At 45.9% G+C, this 25,664-nt stretch overlaps 1 protein-coding gene and 1 pseudogene across 2 annotated transcripts in view; one reads left to right on the top strand and one right to left on the bottom strand.

Annotated features, from left to right (window-relative positions):
- Positions 1–25,664, bottom strand: part of LOC144175064 (DNA mismatch repair protein Msh6-like) — a 296,118-nt gene that overhangs the window by 252,335 nt on the left and 18,119 nt on the right. The gene's annotated exons all lie outside the window — the stretch shown is intronic.
- On the top strand, positions 18,427–24,205 carry LOC144173904 (uncharacterized; annotated as a pseudogene).

Genomic DNA, 25,664 nt, shown 5'->3' on the forward strand with positions numbered 1-25,664 from the left:
AATAGATGCCCTAACACGACTGCAACAAAAGGTCGAATCTTATCTGGAACAAGTGGCTCCTACGAGTGCTCAAATCCAGGCTCTAGAGAATAGAATTGATTAATCAGAAAATCACAGCAGGAGACCAAATTTAGATGTATACGGCATACCTGAGGTTAAAAAGGAGACTAACAAAATGCTGGAGTCTGCAGTGAACAATGACATCATTGAAAGTATTCTGGAACTGAAACCGGTTGCACTTGAACGGATTGATCGCTTAGAAGGGCCGCTTCAAACAAGAGACGACCTGTAATTTTTGAACTGCTTAACACGAGAGACAAGAGAAGTATACTAAAGAACAGCCATAAACTGAAAAATACGAATTTTTCCATTGGGGAAGATTTTTCCAAAAAAAGTTGGGAAGGTTTGTAAGAAACTGTGGGAAAGCACCAAACAGAATCACTATAAAAAGGAGAAAGTTGCATTAGCGTTTAAAAAATCGTGCATAAACGACAAAGCCTATATGCTGAACGGCAATAAAAATGAACGAGTACCACTACAAAAGAAACAACACAAAGAACAGGAGCCGCCCAATGACACGGCAACATGCATTGGCGCAAGGCACATCACACTAAGCCAGGGTGCACGCACAATGAACCGCTCTGTACCGTTGAACAAACACTGCATACGAAAAAACAAAAATTCCCAGGGAACAATAGTTTCAAATCATCAATTTAAATGCCGAAAGTATCAATAACAAAACAGAACAGTTTGAACTTTTGTTACTCCAGCATGACCCTCACATTGCAGTAAAACTGAAACCTGGCTGTGCAGTGATGCAAGTGAAAAACACGTTTTCCCTTCTGGTTACAATAATACCAGAAAGATAGGGAACCAATTGGGGGAAGGAGGAGGGAACGGGGGGGAGGGGGGGCATGCCGTTTTGATCAAGAGAAGCCACTTTTATAGAAAATCTCCTCGAGCTTGAGTGCACGTCTGAAATTGTATTGTTGGGGCTCCAGATACATATTATTTATGCAGAAGGATTGACATTTGGGTGAGTTGGTATTGGTGGAACATATTAGAACAACGTGTAAAAACACAGACACTAGGGGAAGAAAATGACAGCGACGTCCTGTCATTTTCTCCACCTAAGGCCTGTGTTTTTACGTTGTTGTTCGAAGATGTTCATTCCTTATGCTCTTTATAAGCCCCTCAGATGCCGGAATACATTCTTTGCCAAATTACACGATCACATGTTGCAGTTCCAAAACAAAAAAAAATAATACTGATTGGTGACTTCAACTTCCCAGCATCAACTGGGAGCGTCTGCAGACAGACTATGAATCCAACAAATAAGTATTGTATTTGATATAATGCTTACTCCCGACTTGATTCAATTAGTTAAAGATCCCACATGTGTCAAGGGTACTTCAAGTTCTATGTGAGATCTTGCACTCATTCACTGCAATTTTACAGAGAGTACTGTAATAGTGGAACAAGGCTCATCAGATACTATCTTGTTTGTACCTCTCTGCCATTGGGAATGTCTGTTAGTACTGATTAATATTTGTCACGTTCTTTTAATGGGGGACATTGCTCTTATAACAATTTCTTTTAATTTTTAAGTAAACTCTGTGAAACTTGTCAGCCTTGCTGCTTTTTTTCCACTGATTTCAAATATGGCATTACTTTTTCAGTAAGTCAATTAGCTACCAAGATAACGATAGATAATTAGCCATTTCTGCAGGAACAATATACGAAACAGTGTTGGTCATAAAACTAATCTTTATATTTTCCAATACTTGAACCCTGGTAAATGTAATAATCAAAGTGTTCTTTTTATGCACCGCTTGGAACTAATTTTACAGCTCATTAAACTTTGGTGTCTGAAATGGGCATTCGAAGTGGTTCCTAGCAACTGGTGCCACCAGTTTAATGTGCTACTTCCAAGTGGTGCATCAAAAAACCGATTCTCTTATTGCATTCACAGGGTTCATAGTAATAAAAACTATAAACCCGCCGCGGTGGCTCAGTGGCTAAGGCGTTGCGCTGCTGAGCACGAGGTCGCAGGTTCGATTCCCGGCCGCGGCGGCCGCTTTTCTGATGGAGGCGAAAAGCAAAAACGCCCGTGTGTACGAGATTTCGGCGCACGTTAAAGATCCCCAGGTGGTCAAAATTAATCCGGAGCCCTCCACTACGGCGCGCCTCATCGCCTGCGTTGCGTCGGCGCGTTAAAACCCTACAATCAATCAATCAATCAAATCAATAAAAACTACAAAGGTTACAGTTTTATGACCAACACTGTTTTGGCTATTGTTTGACCAAAAATGGCTAATTATCTCTAATTATCTTGTGAACTAATTGACCAACTGAAAAAAATGGCGAGTGTCACAAAGTTTACTTGAAAATTAAAAGAAGTTGTTTTAAGACCAGTGTCCCCCCTTAAGGATTATTCACAAGCTAACGATGAATGTATAATTGAGAATTTGGGATCGTGCCTTGATGATTTTGATGGCAACGACATATGCGCCCTTTGGAATCAATTATAAAAAATGTGCCACTACTGCCGACAAAAGTTTGTTCCAAATAAGCGAAGAAGGGTCTATAAACAACACCTTGGGTAACGCACAAGATAATTCACCTTAAAGGGGCCATGCAGACAAAATAAAAGTTTGTTTTATTCGAAAGATTTCTTGTTTTATAGTGCCCGCAGTGCTTGTCCGGAAGCAAATGATGCTTTTTCACTGAGAAAATCAATTTAAGTTAAAATTCTGATTCTCCCACCAAATCATGTTTTGATGACATCTGCAATGACATCAGAAGAACAGGTCTTCAAGCTAAACTTGATGTGCTGGAGGCCTTGTTTACCATTAGTCAACCTAGACAGCACCACCATACTGCGAAGGGCTGTTTTCTGCCATTGCTTTGTTTTTGACCGTATTTGTAGCTGGCTTGATTTTGTTTGGGTAGAAAATAACTGTTTCGTGAAGCATTGTGTTCGTTCGACAAATATGGTCACGCAAGACATTGTCGCTTACGCCAATCGACCAGTGTCGTCTGAGACAACCCCAAAGCGGCGCAGTGCTCTGCAGCTAAAACAAACATAGTGCACGCAGTATCAACATCTGTAGACATCGGTACTTCGAAAGTGTACTTTCGTAGCTTTCACTGTTTATCCCACAATTCTTACTGCTATAAAAAGAATGTGCCCTAAATTTAAGCGCAAATAGCTCGTTCAGCAAGCTTATCAGCCCTGCCTACTTTGCGCTTGCGTTTGCCGGCCTCAGCCAATCGCAGAGCTGGCACAAATGACATCATCGGTTCTGTTGCGGGAAATCAGCTGAGTTGCATGGCCATTCCCTTTTTTCCTAATTATATAGATTATTTGAGAAACGTTTACATTAAAGGGGGTGTCAGTATGATTCTAATGAAGCAATCTCTTGAATGAACCATACTTGTGTTTGTTTGTCAGCATGGCGCCTTTAAGCGAAGAATTACACACTTGAAAAAAAGACGTATGACCGCTGAAAACAGATTTGGGAGCAGTTTTTGGAGCAGCGAAATCTTGATTTTGGAGCAGAAGAGCCTTGATTTGGGGCAGTCAGCTACATTTATTATGTCACCTTAGGAGCCTAAAAAAATCAAATTTGTGACAACTCGGGGGAAAGGGGGGGGGGGGGGGGGGGGAAGAGAGGAGTGCACTTTTTAATCGGTAGTTTTTAGTATCATGTGAATGCTGAAATCATTATTTTTGTAATCCCAGACTCGACTTTACGCACAAGTGTACAGCCAAGGCAAAAGTTCCAAAAAACGCGGGTGACAGTCGTCGCACCCTACCAGCCCTCCCATTTCAATCCCCAGGGTACATGTTCACTACGATCATAATTTTAGTTACGTTGGTATGTTTAGCCACCTCCCTTTTGGCATAATTTCACTTCAAGTAAATGAACCATTATTACTACCGTGCAATATTAGCCCGTCTCGCTATAGAACACTGCTTGAACATATTGCGGCGATGTAGCCTGCACCACCACTTCTGCAGTGTCGATCGTCCCATTCCCGCCGCTCGCAAGCTCTCTGTCAAAGGCAGCAATGACTCAGCGTTTTATAACACCGCAATGGGTCCGAAATTTCTCTTCAAGCACGTACCGCACCTCACAGTCAAGGCCAAAACATGACGAATTCGCGGGCACCAGGTCGTTTTTGATGAACTCCCGTCTTTCGAGTCGCACAGCTTCCCGCAACAGATCAAACGACTAAATGTAAATCCAGCCACCTCCATAACCAAACTCGCGGTAGGAATCAGTGAAGAGCATTCAGCCTGAACCACGAACAACTGCTTCGCCCGGCAGCCATGTTTTCTAATCTTCAGCCATGTTTTCTAATCTTCTTATCGCCTCAGTACACATGAGTATTGTTTCTACAGGTCTTTGCAATGGTTTTTGATGGGAAAACTTTAAAAACGCCCAGAATATAACATTTCCAACCTCACATTGTGACTTTCGAAAAAACTATCTCGGGGACAATTTTATGCGGGTTTTTTTATTTAATGATCAATGAAACCTTTACAAACCGCATTACCTTGGGGGTGCTGGAAAATTATGCCGTCAGTCAGCATTTTTTCCCACTGCAGCTGACGGGAGCATTTAAAATCCTTGGCTCTCAGACTCTTTCGGAGCAGTTTGGTGCAATTTTTGCAATTTTCAAGCTTTTTGAGCAGCCTGGCACAGGAACACAACTTCGTATCAAAACTGCGCAATATGCGCAGCTGTCTCCCCCCTGCCCATTGTCAAAAAGATAAATAACAGTTCGGCACACGAAGTTCATTGTTCAAAGGCTATCATTTTAAAACATTGCTGCCTAATTTTATTAAAAAATGACATAAATTTTAGAATTACATTTCTTAAAAAAAGAAGACGGTGAAGGAAAATTGTAGTGGATGGTTTCGTTGTTTCAGATCCGCAAACAATTGCTCAGCATTTTAACCAGCATTTACAAAGTGTATTCTCTGATTCCTGGGCATGTATGCTGACACATGCTGCCGTGTATCGCCTTTCTGATGTTAGCTTTATTGCTTACTCTGGTAAGTTATCTACGCTTTTGAAACAATGCTAAAAACTCATGTGGCCCTGATGGCATTCCAAACATATTTCATCGCTATGCTGAGTTACTGGCTAAATTTCTTGTGTTATTTAGAACTTCTTTAACATATCGGGAGCTCCCCAAAGACTGGAAGATTGCTCTGGTTGTATCTCACTTTAAAAAGGGTGAATTCCTGTGTTTTCAAAATTACCATCCAATATCACTGACGTCTTGTAGAAAACTGATTGAACACATTATCTCCACTCGCATTCTTGGGTACTTAAACGACCATATTATTCTAACATGTGTTCAACACGGCTTCAGGAAAAGAGTACTCTACCGTCACACAGTTACAGTATTTCAATCGTTTGCACACACACTCGGCAACACCGGTCTTTTTCTTGACTTCAGTAAAGCATTCGATAAAGTACATGACAAATTAATTCTAAAGATGTAAAATATTGGCCTCCCGAAATTCTGGTCCCATGGGTTGCGAATTGCCTGACAAACCACAAATAAATGGTCACAATTGATGGGATAGAGTCCGGCATTTTGATGTCACTTCAGGAGTTCCGCAGGGAAGTGTGCGTGGTCCATTGTTTTTTATCCTGTATATAAATGATATTGTTAACGTAATTAGCCATGGTGTGCAAATTCGGTTGTTTGCACATGATGCAGTCCTGTTTCAAGATGTTTCAAAAAGCCGCTAAGGGGCCGGGACGTGCATATGCGCTTCACATCGGCTGTCTTTTCTGCTTGAGAGGAAGTTCACTATTTACACCTATCTGAGTGGTACCAAAAGACTCGGCAAGGTGCAAGGACTCTCAAAACACCAGCTGTAGAGCTCTTCGACGATTGGATGCCCAAACAATGCTCCCCAAAAACAGTGCCACGTTTTGCGGTGAGCAAGGCCTAACAAGGCATAGCACGCCACCGACCCACCCTAACACCGGCATCACCGGCACGCCAGCTGTGGTTCCTCACAACTGCCACATAAGCCCCATGGAAAGCATCATCGCAGGGAACACATCGAGCCGGCGGAGCTTGCCCGGCCAGGTTGGGCTCCAGTCCGCCGAAAGCAACAAGCTCTCAAGGCAGCGGAACAAGCTCCCTTTCAGGCAAGTGCAAAACACCGCACCAATAATCCCCCACGCAAGAGTATGCATCGCACTGCAAAAAGTAAGCCTCCTGCAGAGCCTCTACCCAAAGATGATTTTAAGATAATCCTTCGACCGCATGGTGGCCTGGCACTCATGGCTGTCTCTCTAGCCACGCTAGCAGACACTGTCAAAAACAAGTAGGTCTTGATCCCTACAATGCCGATCAGGTCTGCATTCAAGCCACATCGGATTTCATCATCGTGAGCATACCCTCGGAAGGTCGCGCACAACAATATGAAAAAATCACTTCTCTTGTGGTGAAAGGTCATCAATATGAAATTTCCATGCATGTGTCAGCCCCAGCGAACACTGCGACGGGAGTGATCTTTAACATTCCCAAGGATGACACGCCAGAACAAGTCCTCAACAGTGTTTGCCAATACAACCCTGACCTCTGAATACTGGACGCCAAGTGGCTCAATTCCTTAATATTGCACAAATCCACTTCAATGGAACCAAAGTTCCCTATTGGATCCGATACCGGGCTGCAACCTACCGATGTGCCTTCCCGCAGGAAATATGAAGCATTCACGCCCTGCAGGCAGCCTAGACATCGCCGGGACGCTTGCCCGATGCACAAGAACCTCCATGATGCCCCACCTGAGGACTGGTAACTGCTCCCAAGGATCACCGGTGTGTGAGGTGAGGTGAGGTGAGTGGGATGGTGAGGGCACCAATCCCACTAAAACTGTGGACTGCCCGAAATGGTGCCAACCACACCGCCACCCGAAGTCACACGCGCAGGCGGCGAACCAGAACACAATACCGACAAAAACAGACTTCCTCCCCTTGCCGGGCAAGGAGCAGAAAGAGCCCACCCGACTCACCCCCCCTCCCCCCTCCCCCCACAAAAGTATTCCTTCCAAGAGCACGCTACAACACAGCAAGCCCAGAAAAGAAGACCCTGGCAGAAACCAGGTGAGCTGCCTAAGCGCGCCATCTAGTAGCTCGCCTCAATTTTCAAATCACCCACCTTTGACATCTACCCCTCACCTTGATGTTCTTAAACTTACAAGCTATTCGTGCTAAAATCACTGTTACGTCAGGAGAAGAACGCAGCATTTAAATGCGAAAATAATATCTCAAGACAGTAGATTAACTCGCGACCTGTGGAACTTCGACCACAAAATGGCCCTCCTACTGAAACTCATCAAGGAACTTCCTCCCACCGCCAAAATGAAAAGCAGTCTAGGACGACTCTGCTCCTACAGCTAATTCCCCCACCTCGGAAGTGCGACTTGCAGTCATCGAAAATGCATGCAGAGATACCCTTGGCTGAACAAAATGAGGGATACATTAATCTTCATCAAAGCCTTTTTTTTTTCGTTACGGCGGAAAAACAGCCAATTTTGAGTGCTTCCACAAAACTATTTTTGCTCTTCAGCTAGCGGACGCATTTAGCATTGCTATGCATGAAATTGTAGCTCTTCCAAACACATAACAGCAGTTTTGTGGAAGGTACAATTATTTATACAGTATTGGTCAAATAATCAGAAAGAAATGCACAAAAAAAAGTACACACACACACTGTGTGTGGGCGATTGTAGTGAGCCTAAAAATTATTTTAGGAATTCGAAGATATACAAATTGTTCCTACGTTCCTTGGCTATAATTCAATATATAAATCAATGCTGTACACCAATTTTTCGATCTTTGCGGACCCTTCAACCTAGCGGAACTGACGACTGTGCCACTCCTCGAAGCCACCCGAGGGTAAATCGGTCTCACTAAAATATGCATCAAAGCATACTTTTTTGTGTTTTCACACAAAATTCTCATCAGTTCAGTGGTAAAAGACAAGAAAAAAATCCAGCGCTCTTGAAAAGCCTCACGCATCGCTCCATTGCGCTAATCTGACACGAGCGCCAGGCTAGCTTGAATGTGATAACGCGATATGGCGAAGTACATTTGGCAAAATATCCCCACCATACGTAGCCCAGACTCTACACATCAAATAAACACCGCAGTTGTCAGATAGGAAGCACGTTTTGATCATAAATACAGCGTGAAGTCAAAAACAAACCTACCTGGCAGCACCTGTCAATGTATGAGTCATTTGAAAGGAGCGTCAAATGCCTCACTAAAATCTAACGAATCCACATCGAAGGTGGGGTCATTACTGCTTATCAGAGTTTGGGTTTGGGCTAGTTGGTAGCGGTAATCCATGACCGTATAGCGCAAAAAAAAATGACAGAGGACGCAGGGAGGCGACGGGCACAAGCACTAACTTCTAACAGAGTTTATTAAAAAAATGCGCGAATTTAAACACTGGGGCGGGACATTATCATAAAGAAACAAAGATAGAAAAGAACAGAACAAAAGCAAGGCATGATAAAGTTTGCACACAAAATTATTCGCACAACGCTATGACATCGCCAAAAGGCAGCACGAGGCATTGACTTGTGCCCATCGCCTGCCTGGGTCCTCTGTTGTTTTTTTGCGCTATACGAAGTCATGCATTACTGCTGCTGGGAAAACAAGAATCAGCAGCAACAGCTGCCGAAGTCCCTGCCACAGCTGTCCGCTTTTGAGGAGCACTGCGTGAAGCGGACGTTTCTGCACGCAAAATGCCAACAAAACATACTAAAATCTAAAAAGCAGTGAATAAATATGCCAGATGGCATTAGTTGCCCACAAGGGCTGCAGAACGAATTTCATCGGGGTCGCAGACTGGACAACAACTTGTTTGTGCTTACGCAGTGTACAGAGATAGCCAGGAAGGAAGGACACCCCTGTTGTGTTGCTTCTTGGACGCAGAGAGGGCAATGACTCTGTACCCCATGCCCTTCTCTTCAAGCGTCTGGCATATCTGGGTCTCCCTGGGGCCCTACTGGACACCATACAACGTCTGTACGAGGGAAATTTGGTGGTGGTGAAGTTTGGTGGCGTGCAGTCAGCACGAATCCAAGTGGCCAAGGGACTCCAGCAGGGGTGTCCACTTTCCCCGCTGCTGTACGTACTGTATGCAGCAGACATTGAGCGGGAGCTGCTCAAATCAGGCCTTGGCTTTGGCTTAAGATTTAGCACCAGGGGAACGGATGACAGCTGCAGACTTCCGGGTCTGGCCTTCGCCGATAACTTGGTCGTAACGGCAGACAGCTCATCAGAGCTCCAAGCACCAATGAACATATGCCATGCCGAGGTCACAAAGCTGGGCCTACTATTCAACACCAAGAAGACGGCAGTTGTCTGCCTTGCTCGTGGGCAAAACACGGACAGTACGCTCACAATGGCCGTAAAACTCCCCACCACTCAAGCATCATACAAGTACCTGGGTGTGTGGCTGGGGACGGACGAGAACCTGTTCAGTGAGCAGGAGGAGAAGCTCCGGAAATCCGCATTGCGAACTCAGGGAATCCTCAGACGCCGGGTGCTGTGGGGCTGCAACCGCTTCACTATGGTACGCGGGTTGTGGAAGCTCGTCCATGTACCAGCCCTGACGTTTGCCAACGCCGGGATCTGCCTGTCATCGGAGACTAGGGAATGGCTCGACCGACGTCAGCGCGAGGTGGGTCGTACGGCAGTCGGCTGTCATGGCACCGTAGCCAACGAAGCTGTGCAAGGCGATGTGGGGTGGTCCATGTTTCAAACGAGGGAAGCCTCCAGCAAGCTTGTCTTTAAGGGCTGCCTGCTGTTTATGAACCATGAAAGCTGGGCGGGCCACATCCTCGAGTACCTGGCGGCGACGTGCCTGCACACGAGGTGGACGCATCGAATGTACAGGTTGGAGCAAAAGTATGGCCTCTCCCAAAAGCCTGTGGAGGTGAACTCGGCAACCCTGTGGACGCGAGAAATCCGGCAGGGAGTTTGTGAGGCAGAAGAGGAAGAGTGGCACCGTGGTTGCTCCGAAAAATCTTCTCTGGCCCTCCATAGAGCCCACAAACGTGCGATCCGTTTGGTCCGGCTGTATGACAACAGCCTTGGCAGCACGCTCCTTTTTGAGGCTCGGGCAGGAACACTTTGCAAGCAGGTGCAGCAAAAGAGGCTGGACATCTCGGTGAAGAATGTGCTGTGTCGCGCATGTGTGCATGAGGAGGAAACGGTGGAGCACGTGGTCCTCCAGTGTGATTGGATTGGACCAGACGGTAAGGGCGTGAGGAGTGAGGGCAACACTTCTCTGCACGTTGCTCTCTGGTTCGAGGAGGGTGGCTCAGTGGACATGCGCGCTGTGGCACGGACAAAGTGCCGCCTTGAAATGTTGATTGATTGATTGTGGGGTTTATCGCGCCGACGCAACGCAGGCGATGAGGCGCGCCGTAGTGGAGTGCTCCGGATTAATTTTGACCACCTGGGAATCTTTAACGTGCGCCGAAATCTCGTACACACGGGCGTTTTTGCTTTTCGCCTCCATCAGAAAAGCGGCCGCCGCGGCCTTGAAATGTGGAAGAGGGCAACCCTTGGCAAACAGTAGTATGGGTTGTGGTGTGGCGTAAGACTAGGACGATGGGTTCCGGTTCTTCGACCACAGGGCCTTCACGGGTCCTGAGCTCTGTACATAGAGTGCATGCGAAGTGTTTACCTATTTTTTTGTTTTTTTAATGGTTAAGGTAGAGATATCTCACCCGCTCTCTGTAAAGGGTTTAACAGCAAGATCATCAGCAGCAGCAGTGCCGTTTTTAGCTTTCAAGGGACATTTGAAATCATCAGAACTTCGTCCGATGGCCCATGGCATCGTAAGGAAAAAGTTAAAGGGGCACTGACACAAAAATTTTGCATCTTGTCTTTTTTTGTTTGCTTCGATAAGTAGCTAGTGACCTATTTATCACGCAAAGGAACCTCATTTGCTTCAGCGCACAATGGTTGTTCGATTAGAAACGTTGCTTAATGTGGCCAGTCACAGTATCAGTTTCAGCGGGGGCCACGAAAGGTGAGATTTTGTATAAACAAATCTGCCCACTTGACCACACAAAACCACACAGAGCTGCGCTAGGACTGTCGATTCCACGTCGGTAGCAGTTTCTGCTAATGCCCCCCCGTACTGATCTCGTCAGCCGATTAATTAAAAAATTCACGCATCTCCATGAAGTGAATCCTGACGAGTGGGCGAAGCACTGAGAATCGTTCTTACCATAAATCACCCGTGGAATTGCCCACTCGCGCGTGCAAATGAGTGACAACGCGTCTGTACAGTATATACAATTCCAATCCAATCCAATCCGAAAGAATTCAATTTATTCCAATCCAATGCTCCTCGCGCATGCGCAACTAGAGTGTAATAGAAGGATATAGTACACTCTAGCACAACACTGTGTACACGGACGCCAAGCCCCGGACAAAGCAAGGTCCTAATATGCTTCACCCCTAAAAAGCGACCATGGACGTAATGCAGATGCTGCGAGTGCAAATTGCTGCCGCGGCTAGAGAACGACGGGTGACGCTCGAGGCAGTGGGTGGGGAGACGAGGCAGGGAGCAGCCGGCAGGTCTGCCTATAGGTCCGCCAACAGACCTACAGATGTGTTAGGCTCACGATCGGCTTTATAAAGCCAGTCGTGGTTACTAGGCTTAACACGGCGACAGTTATTCGATTGCCGCTCTTGCAAGCGGTAAGATGACGATACCATCACATCATTACCTCTTTTCACCTTGAGTCCCATTTCGTACAGGGGTAACCAGCTATCACTCGAGCTACCTGCGCCGACCTGCGCCACTTCACGGCCGTGGCCGCCGCCTGCGCAATGACCCAGTGTGCTTTTCGTGTCCCCGGTGCATTTTCGTGGCCAGTGTAATAAAAAGCAATAAAAATAGAAGGCCTGGAATCGCTGTAGAACTTAGGTCACGGCCTCAGGCGCCTCCGCCGCCAATGAACGGATCATTCGTTGCTCGAGAGCAAAAGTTCCAACCTCTGATTGGAGGAGCAAGTCGGTGAGAAACACCGGCAGTGCGGAAGTGGCCAACACAAACTTGTGACATGTTAGGACGTTGTTTGGATCAACATATTTGGATCATCCAAGGAATGTTGATTGCGCGAGGTCCTCCGCTGGCTGCTCGGTTGCGTTTTGCACAATGTAAAATTGATTTTAAATATGTTCTGGGCTGTATTTGCTGCTGATATTTAGCAGATGATGTATGTCTGTTCACACCAATCTACCTCCGAAGTTATCTCGCCTTCGAAATTTTGTGTCGGTACTCATTTAACGAACCAAACCCCCATGCAAGCTAACATTGAAGCACTACGTGTTGAAATGCATAGCTTCATACAAGGACTGGAAGCCACCAATACTGCCCCAACCCTTGCACAAAATATTCCCATCCCGCCTTTTGATCCCGGCAATGAATAAGCGTCATAAGCCAATTAAAGTTTGGCAGTGGAATTGCAGGGGCTTTATCCGAAAACACCCCTACCTGGAGACGCTTCTTTCTACAGAATCAGAAACACCCTCAGTTATAGCCTGACAAGAACCCAACCTGAAAATAAAACTTACAGGGTAGCAAACATTTCAATCTAGCAATAATCCGTGTACAGCTATGCTAGTACAACACAACATCCCTGCGGAACGTCAGTAATTTGATAGCATCGACATACCTCATGATCTTGTATTATATCCCGCAAAATGCACTGCTTCCCGACTTTTATATACTGAATGAATATAGTCGAGCACATGCCACACCTTCACCCAACTATTCACTCTTGCCTCGCAAACTGCGCCATCGACCCCCACTAGTTGTACTAGGTGATTTCACTGCCCCGCACAGACGTGGGGCTGCAGCCAATCCACACGAAAAGGCGTCCTCTTATGGGAATTGATGCAGGCTCAATGGCTGACTGTTGAGTCAGATCCTTCAATCCCCACGAGGAAAGGTAATACAGGTAATGCCTGCGACAACAATATCTCACCGATTGGGGCACTTCCAGACGTGCTTGCAAGCAGAATACCCCCCTCCCCCCCCCCCCTTGAGGTCAATGCCACTACACTTCAGGAATGGGTTATTTAACTGATAGACACTAAATGGCAACATGCTCATATGCGTATATTCCCGCTGAAACATTGGACATAAAGCAGATAGAAGCGCCAGAAACATAATGACGCCTTGGCATCAACCTAGCAAACGTTGGTAAAACAATCGAAGCCTACACAGCCGAGTCGACCTGCGCACAATGGGGGCAGTTTTGTGACCAGATGAAAGGCAACCTTGGCTGGCGTCGCACTTGGGCCATACTGCACCATATGCTCGATCCCGGTCACTCCCGAATGGCCAAAAACCATCGCCTATTAAAATAATCCAGACATTCCCTGGAACTAACCCAAAACTTTTAGAATGCCTTCGAGCCCTATACAAAGCCCAGGGAAGCATGACATTGCTTCCACCTTATCAAGGAATGGACAATCAGTAGCTAGATCAAGATATAACCAAAGTCGAGGTCACAGTGGCCTGGGTCTGCACCAGGTATGGGTGGCATAACAAACAAAATGCTCCGCAACCTTGATGACAATTCCACCACCATAATGGACCTTTTTCCAGTAGCTATTTGCCGGGCGCCTTGGGCAAAATAAACAAAAGGGCTCCCCTCAGTTTTCTGCTTAGGGAGCGGCTATACTGCCTAGCGCTGCACATTTTCTTTTTTTTTTTTTTTTTTTTTTTTCCTGTTCCGACACCTTGTGGTGGGTTCGTACGTCCACACAATAATGGCTTTCTAAGGAAGGGGTAAAGGACGTTTGAGGCTGATCACGCTGCCAGCACATGGCTGCCAGTGAGGGGGTTATGAAACTAAAAAAAAAAAAAGAGAGAGAAGGGGCGCTTTGAACACTGCAGATTAGTCACGAGAACGCGCGCCTGCTACCGTGACATTCATGTGAGAGGTACGGTTGACGGGTCAGTGCGGGAGGGACCGCAGGGCCAGGATAATTCATGCACGGGTTCCCCGAAAGCCAAATATTTTGGGGGGAGTGCCCTTACTGCCATTTTTAGTCCGCCGTGGCGGCCGCTAGAGGGAACGGTACTGGAAAAAGGTCCATTACTACTGGACCAATGGAATCCTACCTCCTACCTGGAAACATGCCAAAATTTCCCTGCTACCTAAGCCTGGCAAGCCGCTCAGCCTTGAACACCTTCTCCCAATTTCTCCTACGTCATGCATGAGAAAAGTCATGCAGAACGTTGTCCACGCATATTTGATAAAATATCCGGACCAGACCGGCGCATTTCTGCATACTATGATAGGATTACGGCATGGGTTATCTACACAAGGCATACTTCTACAACTACAACACAGGATCATCACACCCCTCTCCAAAGTGGACGCGGCAGCCATGCTTGCACTTGATCTCAAAAAAGCTTTCGACAGAGTATCAGAGTGTATCCCCAACAACCACACTCCAAAATTTAGAATAAATAGCTCCAGGCCAACACACGTACAACTATGTGAAGAACTTAACTGCCCGATAGGCAGTGCTACAAATTGGCGATATTGTAACCAACACCATACCCCTTCCTTCATTAGGTACCCCTCAAGGGGCTGAACTCTCACCGCTGCTTTTTAACCTGGCCTCGCTCAATCTCCCTCAGCAGCTTGCACGGATTTCTCCTCTTACGCATAGTATTTATGCAGATGACATAATCCTTTGGACGTCGGGAGGCAGCAAAGCACAAATTGAAAACGTTCTTCAAATGGGGGCTGACATAGTCATTGCAGAAGCCACTAAGGCAGGCCTTCAGTGCTCCCCAGAAAAGTCCGAACTTGTACTTCAAGCAAAATGAACTGCTCAGTCAACCACCTCAATAAAAATCCATATGAGCCACACCAACACACCGGCGCTACCAAGCACCAAGATCCTAGGGCTAATTAGAGAGAGTAACCGAGCCAATACTCGATCCCTAGCCCAGCTCACCTCCCAGGTGAACCAAACAATTGGCCTCATACACCGCATTACTGTCCGCAACAAGGGCTTAAAAGAAGCCAAGTGAATACAGCTAATTCAAGCTTTTGTGGTTCGCCGCATTACTTACTCTTTGCCATACCTTAACCCCTCTTCATGTGAATTATCGAAAATCAATTGTCTGATTCGGGAAATTTATAAAACTGCTCTCCAGATACCTCAAAGTACTTCCACTGCCAGCCTGGAAAAGCTCGGCATTTACAATACCGCGGAAGAGCTAATCGAAGCTCACCTGCTTAACCAAATCTCTCGCCTGTTGGAAACACCTAGCGGCCGACACAATATGAACAGGCTAGGCATCAAAGCCCCAACAATAACTGACGCACGTGTCTCCATTCCCCCAAAAATTCATGGCTTGCTACGTGTGTGCCCACTCCCGTGCAATATGCACCCAGTGCACAATCAGAAGCGAAGAGAACAGCGTGCACAGACATTGGCTAAAAAGTATCCCATGAGGCAGGGGTGAGACAGCTGAGTCAGATTTGGGAGCAGTTTCTGGAGCAGCAAAATCTTGATTTTGGAGCAGAAGAACCTTGATTTGGAGCAGATGATCGACATTTATAATCTCACCTTAGAGCCTTAAAATCAAAGTTTCGGCAACTCGGGGGCAAAGTGCACTTTTCAATACATTTTGAACATACATATTAACACTGAAACAGCCTTTGAATAAGGTTTTTTCTTCCACAGTATCACACGGCGCGAACTGCACTACCTTTATACAACGCATTTTTTCAATTATTAGCCTCTATGCATAGACAGCGTGGAGTTCTATTGCAAATATCGAATTGCAAAACTAAGCAATCGTAAGGCACTTTTATTATCATGTGAATACCGACATTATTATTTTTTCAATCCCAGGCTCGGCTTTACGTACAAGTGTAGAGCCACAGCAAAAGTTGCGCAAAACGAGGTGACAGTCGTCGCACCCCACCAGCCCTCCCATTTAAATCCCCAAGGTGCACGTTCTCTACAATCGTAATTTTAGTAACGTTGGTATGTTTAGCCACATAACTCCCTTTTGGCACTAAATTTCAGATAGAAGAACCATTATTACTAGGGTGCAATAATAGCCCGCCCCGCTATCGGACACTGCTCAAACATTTTGCAGTGATGTAGCCTGCACCACCGCTTCTGCAGTGTCGATCGTCCCATTCCCGCCGCTCGCAAGCTCGCTGTCAAAGGCAGCAATAACTCGGCGTTCTATAACACCGCAATGAGTCCGAAATTTCTCTCCAAGCGCACGCCCGTGCCTCACATTCAAGGCCAAAACACGGCGAATTCGCGGGCACCACGTTCTTTTTCATGAACTCCCGTCTTTCGAGTCGCGCAACTCCCCGCAACAGATCAAACAACTAAATGAAAACCCAGCCACTCCCATAAGCAAAACCACAGTATAAGTCAGCGAAGAGCACTCTGCCTGAACCATGAGCAACTGCTTTGCCCGGTGGCCATGTTTTGCAATCTTCACCACACCAAGATGGCGGCGCCCAGTAATGTCGTTCCGGAGATACGGCGCTAAAAAAATTGCCGTTTTTTCATCAACTTGCACAAGTAGCTTGACGCCTCAGTACACATCAGTACTTTTTTCAACAGGACCTTGCAATGGTTTTCGATGGGAAAACTTTAAAAACTCGCATCATATAACATTTGCAACCCGACATTGCGACTTTCGAAAACATTATCTCGGGGCCAATTTTGTGCAGGTTTTTTATTGAATGATCAATCAATTAAACCTTTACAAACAGCCTCACCTTGGAGGTGCTGGAAAAGTATGCCATCAGGAAGCATTTGCCCCACTGAAACTCTCGGGAGCGTTAAAATCCTTGGCTCTCAGACCATTTTGGAGCAGTTTGGTGCAATTTTCTAAATTTTCAAGCTTTCGGAGCAGCCTGGCGCAGGAAAATGAATATGTATCAAAACTGCGCAATATGCACAGCTGTCTCACCCCTGCATGAGGCCAAATACGGTACATTTAAACGATGCTAGTTACAGACATAATGTAACATATGCAGTGACGGCCATATGTGACCCCATGGCACCCCCCATAAGTATGCGCCATGCAATATCGGCGGAAGAGGCGGCCATTTCACTGGCTATATCACATCGAAAACAACCATCAAAAACATTGCCAAGGAGACTATTTCTCCCTTCACGCTCAAAATGCTCCTTCAAAATCCTCCAACCTCCCAGGTGGAGCTGATCTGGACTCCTGCTACACAGGGCTGGGAAGCAAAGCAGCAGTCAACACAGCAGCTCGAGAGCCTACCATCCAAGCAGGACCTCGTCTTGTCTCCCTCCATGGAGCCTAGTTGGCTCGCGACAGCCTACCGAGCTTCCACGATATCACTGCGCATTACCGCCTCACCAACTGTCGTTGGTGCCTGCTCACCCGGAACTGACTAACGCCGAGAAGCGACTGTGGCGCCTCATGTAGACTAATACAATACCATGTCGTGCCAGGTTGAATTTAATTTACCCTACAATGTACCCCTCACCCAATTTCTCTGCATGTGGTTGGTGCACAAGACACCATCACTCATCTTATGTAGAACTGCCCCAAAGACCCATATCCCATAATACCCACTGGCGAGCACTGGGAGGAAGCGCTGGGCAGCTCAAACCTGCAGGTTTAGAAGAATCTAATGGAACGAGCGACTGAGGTCACAGGAAGCTGCAGCTGTCGGTCACCGACCTCAATAAGCCAGACGCTTCAAAAATAGTCTCTCTCTCTCTCTCTCTCTCAAGACATTTCATGTTGTGCTGATCAGTCTGAACTTAAAGGGAGATAGTCAAAAAATCGTGTTTTCCAAGCAATCTCTCAGTTTTGAGATTTTGCCTGTAAAATTATCTTTCTAGATTTAACTACAACATCGCAAAAGATAAGGCAAAATTCAAAGAAGAAGTTAGTAAAAAAATCTATTTTATTCAGTCGCGGTGGCTCGAGAAAGTGCTACCTTCGTCATACTTCATCAACTTTCGATTGTCTCTATCTTGAGATTACGGCGTCTCTTGCCATTGCCATTTGTTCGGAGAGGTAGAGGAATCTTTCCTCTAGCCTATAGCACCTCCCACAGTTTGACATTCTGGCTGAAAATAATTTTAAGAATGCCCGTTTTTTGAGCATTTCTACTGAACATTTAAATCACGTGGTGCTCTAGCTGTAGAGTTTCATACCAAAACTCTATAGCTCAAGCAAGTCTGCCATTGGCCTAGATGGATACGTAGCTGCGGCGAAGCAGCAAAGCCTGCATCCGTCCTTGACTGCGTATGATGTCTCAATCCCAACTCTCCAGCCCTTATTCTGCGTTTTTTCAATTAGTTTGCAATGAACAAACTGAAAAATCGTGATTTTCATGCTCAAAAGGATCAGACGAAGAACCCGTACCGAGGGATGGCGTTGCACACCTCAACAGAAAGTGGCAGCGGAAGGCAGTCGCCCGATGCCTCCAGATAGCCCCACTTAGCGCAATGACCCCTCGGACGAAATTGACGTCATGGTGAACTTCGTGAGCGCTTCGGAGGTGAAGATTGGACTCTTCGAGAAAGACAGAGCAGCAAGCGGCCAGAACTCTAAGAGTGCTGTGATAAGCGGCATCAGTGCACTTATAGTGCTGGTAAGTGGAGCTGCTTGCGCAGCGTGTCGCACCTGTACGTTCACAGTACGCGAACCGGTTGAAAAGTAAAAGGACCTGTCATTTCTTGATCTGCATTGTGCGAATAGCGAGTGTGACGCATCGATACTTTCTGCTGAGCACACCTCGAGCCATGTTGTGCCTGGCAATCTTGTGGATAGTGCTAAGGGATTCTGGGAATATCAGAGTGGGAGCTCCTGCGACAGCTTTGCTGTGTATGTCAAGGCGGTGGTGGCTGCACGCACGATTGGTGCTGGGCACGAACAGCTGTCACGTTTTTGTGCCATTCTTGGCTTGCCGATGCCATTGCATCACAAGAACTTTATGACGATCGGCAAGAAAGTTCATGCCACAGCCATGAAAGCCGTTTCAGAGCAGCATGCAGAAAGCCAGAGTTGTCACGAAAGAGACGGTTGGCAGCAGTGATGTTGCTGTGATGTTTCATGGCACGTAGCAAAAGCGGAGCCACAAGAGCCATAACGGCGTTGGCAAAGCTGTCTGTAGACGCTTGTGCCGCGATTTTGAAGTGCTCTCAAACTTCTGTCTTGCGTGCAGCTGGCACAAGGACCGCAGGACAAAGAAGTGTGACAGGCATACCATGGCCCTGTTTGTGAGAAGAACATTGAAACTCCTCTCATGCTATGGAAAAGGAGGCAGCAGTGTGCAAATGGATGCGGACACCCTCAAATGAGACACCACTGCACTTCACCATATTGCTAAGTGATGGGGACACCACAGCTTTCAGTGCGTCTATGACGCGAAAGTGTACACTAAAATGGCCATCGTGAAAGAAGACTGCACCAACCACGTGGCCAAGCACCTAGGCACTTCAATTCGCAAACTAAAGACATTAGTGGATTTCCACGAGGCGAAAAGTTGAAGGATGGGCAGATACAGAAGGTGCAATACAATACTAATACACTCAAACCTCAATATAATGAAGTTGAAGGGGAAGCCATAATTATTTCATTACATCCATTATTTCGTTATATCAATTATAGCAGTTTACGGCAATGTATGCTCAGTTGGGTGCCCAACTATAATCGTGCTAAGAAGGAAACCACCGCGCGGCCCACAGTAACCCTATGCGATCACGCATGCGACGGAAATTTAATAGAAGACAAATATTTTGCTTGCTGAACGCGCACACTGCCTATTTTGTTGTCCGCTAGACATAGCTGTAAAAAAGTCTGTGATGCTCCTTCGTTTTGGACATGGCAAACGAAATACTACCTCTTCAGCAGTGGCCACCACGTTGATGCTATTTTTGATGTAGCCATGGGTGCCCAAGAAACGACATAGATGGTCAACCACACCAAGTGCCTGCGCCATCATTGGCACGTCGAACGTGTGTGCATGGGAGACCACGGCGTCACCATTTGTTTGTGAAGTGACATCTGTGACAACTCATTGGTCGTCTCCTCCGTAGCGACCGCTTCGGCATTGGGGCTCAGGGAACCCACCATGCGCCGCTTCTCACTGCCGTCACGTAGCACACCAGCCCGCACGCCAGCGAGGAGGCAGGCTGCATAGGGCAGTGAGGTTGATGATTAAAACAGCCGTGCCAAATGAGCGGCGTACTCCGCGGAATACTTCCCACACCGTGGTTGGGGGGTGGGGGAGACTAATTCAGTTTGTTATATCCATTGACACGTCAACTTCACTTCATTACAGCAAGGTTTCAATTGCACAGGTCTCCGTGGAGACTTCAAGGTGAATTTCATTTACTTCGTTATGTCCATTATTTCGTTATACCCCGTTACGTTATAACGAGGTTTGAGTGCACTGCATAGATGTCACCAGCAACAGGGTAAATGTTAAGGGAATCTATCGTGCCATCTGGACATCACTTTTTCACTCATGTTCGATGAGCGCTGCTACGAGCCAAAGTTCTACCACAATGCAGTTGAATCTTGGTGCAAGCACCGGCGGGCTGAAGCACTGGTAAAGCCAGCACCAGACCACACTCCACTTCTGACAAAGGCGCAGGGGCAGGTTTCGCTGCCTATATACAAGCGCCTCACATTAAACTGCTCACCCACTGTTACCAAGGAAAGACTCGAAACGCAGCAGAGTCCCTCAACAGCAAGATCTGGTTGCTATGCCCGAAGACGAAGTTTGCGTCCAAGACTGTAGTGGATGCTACAACTGCCATCGCCGTTTTGTGGTATAACTGCGGTCAGTTGATTAGTTGCTTCAGGAGCTTGGTATACTGCCACCAGAAGGGCTTGCTGTCCTGGGAAGCTCGCGTGAAGAGAGAAGAATAAAGAAAATGCCCATCCGCTAAACCATTGAAGCTCGAACACATCGCCAAAACCAGGTTAAGAAAGCGCATCTCACAGACTCCATTTAGGAAGGTGCTGGAGGTAACAAATGGGCCCGGACAGTTCTAAAGAACAGTGCTGTGTTTGGGACATACTTCTCTATTTTGGCAAGAAATTTCATGTGCTTTCGTCATGTTTTCGAGAAATAAAGACATTTGAAACTTTAAACAGCATTTTTCTCCATTTGTACTTTTCAGCCCTTTTTATGTTTTGTGCAACACATTTCAAGCACTTCCCATGGTCCCATTTGGATGAAATTTTACAGTTTCCTCACAGTGTGTGGGATGCCGATATCTATTTGAATTTTTAAAAACTCTTCTACATTTTTTGCAAAAATTTAAAATGTTGACTCATACCAACCAAAATGTATAAATATGATGTTCCCAATTTTGTTTTAAATATAGAAATTATGTGAATAACTTTAAAGTAGTTTTCAACATACTACCTTATCTACGCAGAAAAACGAGATATTTCAGGCTGTTCTAAACAAGGATTTGCTATAAAAAAATATGTGTACAAACACTCTTGAGGGCCGTCTTCAGCAAAAACTAATAAAGCTACATAAAAACTAAGAACATATTTGGAATCAGCATAAAAAACTCCATCCAAGACCTAAGTTTCATAACCTTAGGTAGAATATTAAGGAGAAAAGTGTTTCCAAGGAGCATCTTCCCTTAATACCACTCGTACTAATATACTTGAATGGTGCGAGAACTGGGGAATGGTGTTAAACGCAGAGAAAACACTATCTTCACATAATACGAAAGTGCCATACAAATAATACACACCAGGAACATCGCCATTGAAACAAGTCAGCAGTCCTAAATATCTTGGTGTCACAATAACCAGCACTCTCTCGTGAAATTTACACATTGACAATATTTGCTCGTCGGCATTTCCTAAAACACCAACTGAGAAATTCCCCTGCTAGTGTGAAGCTCCTCAGCTACTTTACTCTTATTAGGCCTAAGCTCGAATATGCATGTATAGTTTGGGAGCCCCCCACTAATAACAACATCCACAAACTAGGAAGAGTTCAGAGAAAAGCTGTTTGGATTATTTACTCTAAATACTCACACGCCGATCCCCCCCCCTCCCCGCCCAAATAATGCTGGCTAACAATATCCCAAGCCTTGAAACCAGAAGAAAGTGCTTCTGCCTTGATTTTCTTTCTTCGCCCCGCAAAGGTGTACTGTCGATTGACCCACCTCCATTCTTGTCACCGTTCTCTACAAAACCTACAAGACACCACAAACAGAACGCTTTGGCCGCATACTTCACTGCTACTGACCCTTTCAAATGCTTTTTTCCGTGTACGATACTAGAGTGGAATAAATTACCCGCTGTATAAGTGCCTTGTTTGTTTGTATTGTTTGTATATTTTTTTGCATTTTATCTTTTTGTGCCCCCTGCTTGGACCTAATCATGGTCTGCTATATGTATTAAATCAATAAATAAAATAAATATTAAAATCTTTTAATGCAACAGCCCCTACCTTTGCCAGTCGCATGGAAAATTCGTGAAGCCCGTTTCCTGAAGCCTCATTTACGCAGCCTTTTTTTTTTGTGAAGCCTTCTGCCCTTTTTCCAATTTATAACTTGCTTATGCAAAGGTTGACAAGTGGCAGAGTGAGGGGGCAATGTGGGCATGCAGTGGCCCCGCATTAGGCCCAAAGTCCTGCTTGGAGGTCTCGCATAGCCAATTGAGGCAGTAGAGAATTTTCTTGTATAGATGGTTTCCACTGAAAAGTTTAGCTGTCCATTTCTTCGCTTGGAAACCCTGGATACGGCCACGGACATGGTGCATCTTGTGCCATAATAGCGCCTGCACACCGCAGAAAAGAAGCACCGGCGTGCATCGTCTGCTTTATTTCAACCAGATTCTCAACGATGGTGTCAACTGAGATGTTATTAATTGCACACACATTGGATTAGAGGCATTATTTTGCATTCAGGGGGGTCAAGTTTGGAACGTCCAACACACATGTGCTTAGCCATCCCGCCATCCTGACAAATACCGCCATCCCGCGGAGCCCGACGTAACCAGCAACGGCGCACTCCCATGGTTGCCTGCATGCGTGCGTTCCTTGGTGGGGAATACAAACTATATATAGCTCCTTGTCTCCACTTGTATCCAGCACACGTAGAAGAAAACCTTACTGCCTAGAATTGTGACCGTTACTGTGGCGATACTTCCGAGATAATGACATGCTAAATATCCAACACTCGGGAGGCTGAGGTCTTCGAGGACTTCATTGCAAAGTGTCGTGGGATATTGTGGGGAAATTCCGTAAGTACTCACAGGGTAACTAGCAGCATGATGAGGACTAGGGGTCGACACGTAAGGCGCAGCCACAAGGCACCTATCAGCATCCCACAACACCACACGTTGAGTAGGCAACACTATCTTTTTGCCCAACCATCAGTAACCAGGGTCCAGGAGCATAAACTGAGGCATTTACAGAGAGAGGGGGGAGTGGGGCTCCGTGGTTGTGTGAAGCAACAGGCTGAAATGTCTCCCAGGATATAGACATCCGCATTCGTGTCACATGCTCATATGTTTTCGCTAACTTCAATCTAAGCTGGAGGCAGCTCAAATGGAGTGGTTCTCGGCACAGAGCATGGGCTGGGTGGTTGAGCTAGGTTGGCAGAGGAGCAGACTCGCAGCACCAGACAGCTCATGCAAGACCGCTGTTCATTGAGAATTGTGCTGAGTGTGAGGGCTTATAGGAATTGAGGGGTCATTTGTAGGGGATTTGAACTTGCAATAATGAAGGAATTTAATACAACCAGAAGACGTGGTGGAGATCAGCTTAGGTGGCATTGAAACACTGAGGGCATTTAGGTGTAGATGTAGGGGTATACAATTACCTAAAAGTTCCAGGAACGTAGCTGATTTTATATAGCAATGGATTTGTCGATGAAGACTTCAGCAGATTGGGAGAATTCCGAAAAGAGATGCAAGGATGCTAGGGGGGATAAATTACTGAGAAGAGTTTTCTTGTCCATTTTACATCTGATGATTTGAATCACTGGTTATGAACAATAAACAGGATGCAGGGGACGGGGAAGCAGCGTAGATTCATAACCTAAAACTCTCCTGTGCAACTCTCGTGTGAGCTGCCCAATTCCCCCGTAAGGACTCCTGATGCATGGGTGACCAATCAATTCGAATGCCAGTATTGTTGCGATTCAAGATAGCTACCGGATCAAGGAGCTTGTGAGCAAGCAGGTTGGTGGAAATTGGGTTTTTGACTACTTGGAGCGCTCTGTAACATTCAGTAACAATGTGAATTTATTCTGGGTGGGATGGTCGATGCAAAGTCAAACGTGAGGAGTCAATGACATGAATGATGGCATAGGGTTTGGATTCGAAAGGAGCACCATGTGGTGTGTGGCGGGTTTTATACCCATGGATATCGTTAATGAGCTAAGCAGCAGTGGGAGACAGAAGTGGCCAGCTACAGCCACAAAGGGCTCATGGAACTAAGAGTTCCTGAAATGAAGAATCCAACTCCGACCTCTATCTTTTTTTTTGCACAATAAAGTTTACTTCTTCTCTTTAAAGGCCAACTATACTCAAATTTTCGACGATGTAAAAATAATGTAACCTAATAGTACACATAAAAAGAGTGCAAAATGCAAAACACTATGTTTCAAACATGAACGCACGCAACGCAAACGGCTCATGACACTGGCGTTTTCGGAACAGAAACTTAATAGAAAAGGCGGCCATTACCACCGGCCAGACGTGACGTACGTGATAGAACGCAAGCGGCTGCACTAGAACCAGCAGCTACTCAGAGCCGCCTTCAAATGCGCGTGGTACCGTTGTGTTTCACACTGTTATTTCCACAGAACTCCCACTAACGTTTGCCCAGGATAATGGAGTTAGGCACAATTCCAACATCACGTTCCCATCAATCGAAATGAAGTAGACCGTGCGACAGTTATTTTTTCATCAGAATAACTGCCGTTATAGCAATCCTTGGCATTGAGAGTAAAAAAACAGGCCCTGATTTATGTGTGTTGTGTTGTGTTTTATACCCATAAGCAACTTAGGCTATCATGCGCCAAACAGAAGGTTTTGTGCATTTTGTGGATAACTGATTGTTACAGCTTGTTACAGCGTTACAGCTTGTTTAGAAGCCCTGCTTCTTTTATAAAACTAAAAACGGCAAAAATTTTAACAAGAGCGTTTTCTCCTAAAAGTAGACTGGGGTGAAATGGAATGTGTTCGTCGTAGAACAGCCTAAAATGCTTTTTCTCAGGACCTCAAATTTCATACATGAGAGTAACATGTGGTTTACTGTTAGCTCTTGGTCGCATTCCTCACATCTCGGTTTATCTTCTTTCATAAGGAAGTTATGCGTCAGATGTGTATGTCCAATGCGGAGACGGCATAAAATAACTTCTGTGAGGCATTCTTCATGTTTGCTTGATTCCCACACTGCTATAATGGGTTTAACTACGTGAAGTTTGTTGTTGGTTTCGTTATCCCATGAGAACTACCATGTTTCTCTCAGTTTACTCCATATAAATTTCATACAGTCGCTATGAGGAATATGTACTTGTTTTACTGTTTTGCTACCAGCCTGTGCAGCACAT

The sequence above is a fragment of the Haemaphysalis longicornis genome, unplaced genomic scaffold (genome assembly GCF_048455015.1).
Source record: "Haemaphysalis longicornis isolate Haplotype H1 unplaced genomic scaffold, Haemaphysalis longicornis Haplotype H1 scaffold_1, whole genome shotgun sequence".
NCBI lineage: Eukaryota > Metazoa > Arthropoda > Arachnida > Ixodida > Ixodidae > Haemaphysalis > Haemaphysalis longicornis.